We start from the raw sequence: 7,022 nt of genomic DNA on the forward strand, positions 1-7,022 counted from the left end.
AGAGAGAGAGAGAGAGAGAGAGAGAGAGAGAGAGAGAGAGAGAGAGAGAGAGAGAGAAAATAATATGCATCCAAATGTCATTCGTATTTTAATCATGTACTTCGTAAACAAAGTAATGAACAAATTTTTAGTTGTCGAGAATGTTAAACATTAGAGAAGCGAGGTCTTGTGAAATAACACAATATTTGTACGCGTAACAAATATATTGAAACATCCGTCAAAAATATTTACTTTAAAATTCCGATTACACTAGCACTGAAGATCAATGAATATATATGTGCATGCGCACTAATATGGATTAAAAGTTATCAAATAATCTATTGCGCTGCAACAGGAAATGGTTATACTGCAATGCGCTATACTGAAATATTTCAACTCACAAATCGCCATGGCATATCTAACGCGTATTTTACTGATTAAATTGGAGCGTAACATGACAGAATCGATAAGAGTGCATATTATTTAAGAACTTCTTTTGACAGTCCAAAAATCAACTTTTATACGGCGTAATTAATTGCTATGCTATTCTGCTCAGCTCACTTCAGACAGCAGTAATCCAAGAATATTCGTATGGCTATACATACATACATACATACACACACACATTTATATATATATATATATATATATATATATATAAACAGACATTTTCACTGTTACGATATTATATACGTATACGTTCAATGTTGAATTGCATCACGCTGCTCATAACACCATTCGTAGTTGCACATAAATATGAATTTACGACTTCCTATTGGTGTGTAGTAAGTAGCTTACTTACCAACCAAATGACTCTGGGTTCAGTCCCACTGCGTAGCACCTTGGGCAAGTGTCTTCTACTATAGCCACGGGCCAGCTAAAGCCTTGTGAGTGGATTTGGCAGACGAAAACTGAAAGAAGCTTGTGAGGGGTTAAAGTCGTAAATCTGGTCGAGCTGACGGTTTCCCATGAAAATAACATGGACTCTGCTCCGACTCGAAGGATTGACTGCTTTGAACATCTCATCGCGGAATAAGAAAACGTTTGCTGGAAATGAGAACATTATCCAATTGGATACAGTTGGATACAGAGGATTTATTGGAAACAGTGTGTATGAGGCGATGCTTGTTATCGCCTCATCAATTGTCTATTTTCAGTTGTAACTGTGGAGACCCTGGAGCTTATCGACTTTACCAGGCGTTTATGATAAACTCTGTCTTCTGTGATGTAAAAGTCACAGCAACGCTTCGAGATAACGTAATTGAAAAGAAAAATTAAATCGCTTTACGCTAAGAAAATTTTAAAATACGTTATCCAGACCTCCATTCTTCTTGCCGGCACTGCAACGAAAGTAAAGCTACTAAGTTGGTTAGCCACATATGAGGTTTAAACCACCTGCACTCCACATACAATTAAATGGAGAATCGTGGAGTAATCCATGCCGTATATAAACGCAACTCGTACTTAGCTAAAAGATCGCGCATTCGTTTTAGAAATCTAAGATTCCCACCACATTGCACGATTCCAGATCGAGCATTTTCAGCATATGCAAACATACGGACAACATTTTAATTGGCGAACTGGAAGACATCACCATATCCGGATTGCGCAGATGTTTGGACCTCTCGGCGTTGTATTTTTGGACCTCTCTCTGTTGCATTATTTTAGAGTTTAATTATGACTTCTGCGGTCAAAGAGGACCTCTTTCTAATTTTCTTTCTTTTCCTTCCTTTCTTTTTCCGTTTCCTTTCACTCTTTCCTTTCTCATTCCACATTTGTCACCATCCTTCTTGTTGTAACTTGTCGCTTCACATGTGACATCGTCCTGATTTTCAAACAGCACACCATGTGCTCATAGCTTAGGGAATGCTTGGAGACACAATGCACGTTACAAAACCTGCCTAACTACTTGATTTATTGGAAAGAAACTATTGGTAGCTCTTACTTTAATACGGAGTAAATTAAACGATATTTGTGTCTCATTAGATGGAGTACTTTATTGTTCACCTTACCATAATGAAAGAGTAAACTCTAAACTATATATGTGTGTGTTTGTGTGTGTATGTGTGTGTTAGTGTCTGGAGTTGTGGTTAATATGTGAATGTATAGCTACACATTAGTTGGCATCTGAACATTTAATAATTTACGCACACGCACTGTATAATAATATGGAATCTAAAAGTTTTCTTTTTGCTACTCTTTCTCGATTACTCCCTCACGTGTTATAAAGCTCTTATTTGTTGAAACCATTTAACTACATTTAACCTACAACAATAGAGATTGCATAACAATGCCCAAACCAAATTCCTCTAGAGAAATATTATCACCTATTAAGTTTTATGAATACACTAACATCACCACAGAAAAAAAAAACATATCTAAATAAACACACGCACACATATACATATACACAAGTGTGCGTTTTTGTGAGTGTATTTTGTGTGTGTATGTGTGTGTGTGTGTGGGGGGGGGTGAGTCTATGTTTCTGTGTGCGCGTGTGAATGGGTCTTCTCGTGTAATTATCAGGTTCTATTTGAAACCTTAAATTTTGAAATCCTGCCGATCACTTTTTCTTATTCTCTATTAGAAAATTATATTTCGAGATTACATAACATATATACGATAGCTGCGCCATTGAAATGTTGTGATTATTGTTTATAGAAAGTTAGCTTTCGAGGATTCAATATATAAGTGCAGTTAGAGATATTTAATGAGAAACTTCGTTTCATAATCACGTGCTCATTGGATCCATCCATATATGCTACTCTTGTATGTTACAACATGTTAACTACTTCAGCAAACTTTTACGACGGAAAATTTAAGTCTACTGAAGATAAGGTAGGAGAAAATTGTTGTAATTATAAAAATTATGAAGACAAAATCACGTAGCCAGACCTGTATTCTTGTCCTTAGACATTCAGCCAGCTTTTGTTAAAATCTTTCATTATTGCAATTGGTACCTGTAGCGATTTGCGACGTCTTGTCTATTATGTTCGATAAAAAAAAAAAATAATAAATAAATAAAATTGATTTCTTGCAATATGCTGTCTAATATATGAACACTTATGTTCACCAAAATATGTATGTTGTTCCATCTTGAAAATCAAAAATCACTATTAAATTAATTTCTTTTCGTACATGTTTACATCTAGTTTACGGGGTGAAATTCGTATCGTATGGCGGTTACACTCAAGCTAGACTCCATGTAATAGCAATCAATATTGAGAAATAGCAGTCACCGTAGAAATCTTTTGGTACCACTGATGATATCAAGTCTTCATTAGAAATTTGCCTTTCCTTCCGATACACTCCTATATTTGCATTTTGTAGAATAAAACTGACTAATTTCCCATTCAGACTGGTGGTATGTACATTTTGTTTCGTTAATCTTTACATTACTTTATCATATTTATGTTGGGTATCGAGCATTATTTGTAATCAATTGCAACTGCTATCTATTTAGTTTTTTTTTATTAGTATTATTCATCGTCTGATGTGTGCATATATATGCATCAGGTTTATACCTGTAATTATAGGGGCCCTGAGATATGTAGTACACTGCCTATATACCGATCTGAGAAATTAGGCTTCTCAAAATCAGAAAGGAGAAAGCTAATTCGAAGACTACTCATTCAATCCATCACTGGAACTATAAAAATCTGTAAAACTTTCCAGAAATTTATATTTCAAATATATATAAGCATGTCTAGATATGCAACTATATGCATGAGAATACATATATAAAATAAAACATACAAATCTTCACATATACATACATAAATACATACATACAAACATACATACATACATACATACATACATACACATATACATACAAACAAGAATACTTTGTTGTTGATGTTGAAATTCTAAGGAAAGAGTTTGGGAACTAGGTTAGAAACCGACTCTTTCTCTATTGGCAAGAAACCTTGAGATAAAACTGAATAACGACATACATACGCACATGCATACATACATACATACATACATACATGATGGCCGTCCACTCGTGACCGAGAAAGACCATTGCCGACCTTCAGGAACATTTTGCGCTCTAGGACTAACTTATATTTTGCATTTGGGGCTCCGTTGGTGCCCAATGAGCCCTGCTCTTGACAAGCATACACGACTGCAATCATTGCAGATTAAGCTTTCCCCATTCACTATATGAGCCGTGCGCTTTCGCGCAGCTCGCTTAAGTACTTCATGCCGGATATGTGCTCTCTCAAAAGTGTCGATCCCCTCCTTAACCTGTTTCCTCCATCTGTGGTGATGATAGGCATTGTTCTCCCAGTCAGCGTCCTGCATATCACAGGCCTTTAATGATGACTTGACACAGTCCTTAAAGCGCAGCCTTTGTTTCTGCCGGAGTCTCCTTCCATTCACAAGTTCTCCATAGAGCATCTGCTTTTGAATCCTGCTATCCTTCATTCTAATAAGGTGTCCGGTCCAACGTAACCTGTGCTTGTGCACCATCACCTCAATACTCAAGATATCAGCTGTCCTCAGGATCTGTGTGTCTGGAATAAATACATACATACATACATACATACATACATACATTCGCATACACACAGAAATATATTTCATTTCTTAATTATTTTCATTAAGGGGAAAATGCAATACTCTTGGTTAATAAACACCGAAAGCAGATACATCTGAGGTAATGTTAAAAATGCAGACGGAAGTGGCAAATAATAGATTATGTTGACAAGCTAATTTAACGTAATCAGTTTAGTGTCTTTACTGTCGAAGTATTCTAACACGTGTATGTGAATGTGCAGATCAGTAGCTTCGTTGTAGATATTAGCGGTGCCCTCCATTGAGGGTCTTCACTGATCCTTATAGAGAGATTATAAGCAATGGCATAATTTATAAGTGTCTTAATATATTTAAAATTAAGCTAAAATTGCAAAAAGCAGTGCTGCAGATGTTAATTATCAATTCTAGATGGAAATATGTTAAACATTTAAATTTCATTGATTTATATTTCTAGTTTCCTTTTCCTCTTTCCTAATGTTCAGATAAAATATTTTATATGTTTCTTATTTAATAACATGATTTAGTTTTGCTACTCTTCAACAATTTACCTTGTGGTGTATGTACAAACAATATTTGCAGCGACAGCTCAAATTTATTTACTTTATTGGTACTCCTTAAATATTCTGCTTATTTGTATATTTGGAACCGACTCTTCTAATGTTTGACGTTCTCATAAAAATGGTTGCATGAATGATTTCATACCAGATCCATGTAAATTGATTTGCTTAATTGTGCATCAGGATTGATAGTTTCTAGATACGATTTTGGGCTACGTATATTGGTGTAATCTTTTTATTTGTGTCGCCAGACATATTTGGATAGCGATTTTACAACGTTTGGATTACAACGTTTTATACATTTTATCACTCTTTTTAAAAATGCTTTCTATTAAAAAACAAGCAAACAATATAACTTCACGGTTACTCTGCGTGTGTGCTTTTCCTTATTGTTAATCTAGCGCATAATAAAATACACATCTGTTCTTCAATTTTAATTAGATATATTAGATGCTATAATAACTGCGTATGCTGTCTATATTGTTCGCTTTCGAAAAGCATTTCTGTACCAAAATTTCTCACCAAATGAGATATAAAAACCTAGCTTAATGCTTCAATATAAAAGTAGTTCTGGATTACAGCAGCATGTGTCACCCCTGAAATTGTTTCTAACTGTAAAAGTATGGACTAATGTAACATATGTTAGTGGATATTCCACGATTTTTAATATAACAATATTCTTCACATACATTTAAATACTATGAGCTGCAATTACCAAGATTTTGTCCCCAAAATTACCTGATGCCAACCATCTGTATTTATATTCCGGTGTACAGGTTCTTTAAGTTTTATGATAAACATTATTCAACTACTGAAACGTCTAATGTATTTAGCTGGAAATCTACTTCCGCTAGCAGGTTTGTTGTCGGTCTCTCCTTGAACCTCGGCTATAAATCATTTTCATTGGGGAATAAATGGAACGCTGGAAGCATTTGCGGTTACTTAATAATTATTGAATGGAAATCCCTTCTCAGTAAAATCCCAAATGTGATACCAAACCGAAATGATATACATATTTCAAAATTTAAAGACATAAAGACAGGAATGAACTTAATGTACCACGGCACCTTCCAGGTAATGGCATTGAGTAAATATACAAAGGAAAGATCGGATATATATAAGTACATATACATAAAACTATAATCACACACGTGTACTATGACATACACGCGCACACTCATGCGCACACACATATGATGGGTATATGTAATGTATGTGCCCGATTGTTTATACGTAAATACTGCAAAAAGTTGATAGGTTTATATTTTCTTCCTTATTATATAAATAAAACACTGTAGGAAAAATGCTAAAAGGTTAAATTATATCGAATATATCATCTTCCAAACCAAATAGTTTAGAGAAATATCTCTACAGACAATATTCTCGGTGAAGCAAACAAAGAAGATGGCGACAAAAGTATATTGCATCTAAAGTTCCATATATTTTAGATCTATACACACCAAGACAGATGGCTTCTTAATAATGGCGCAAGACCAAAGACTTTTCACAATAAATTACATTATAAATTAGTGCGCAATATAATTAAGATCTGTATTGACTGCCAGTATTGGTTACGCGTTTGATTCCAAGAAATAATTGATATAAACTTCTCTATACTTACTCTGTCATCGCTGTAAACTAATGCGGAAACCAGTAGAATATAATTGCCTTTTTATATCTGCAACACTACAATTTGTCCCTTGTTTAAAATTGTCTTGAAAACCAGTGGTGCGGAAATACTGAATGAGAAGAACGGCTGTGTCATTAACAATGAAAAGAAAAATAAGAAAATTCTAGCAGGACATCACTAGAAACACATTAATGGACCCTTAACTAACTGGGACATTAATATAAAATCGAGGAAATCATCAGAGAGAGGGAGAGAGAGAGAGAGAGAGAGAGAGAGAGAGAGAGAGAGAGAGAGAGAGAGAGAGAGAGAGAGAG

Source organism: Octopus bimaculoides, chromosome 12 (genome assembly GCF_001194135.2).
Source record: "Octopus bimaculoides isolate UCB-OBI-ISO-001 chromosome 12, ASM119413v2, whole genome shotgun sequence".
Taxonomy (NCBI): domain Eukaryota; kingdom Metazoa; phylum Mollusca; class Cephalopoda; order Octopoda; family Octopodidae; genus Octopus; species Octopus bimaculoides.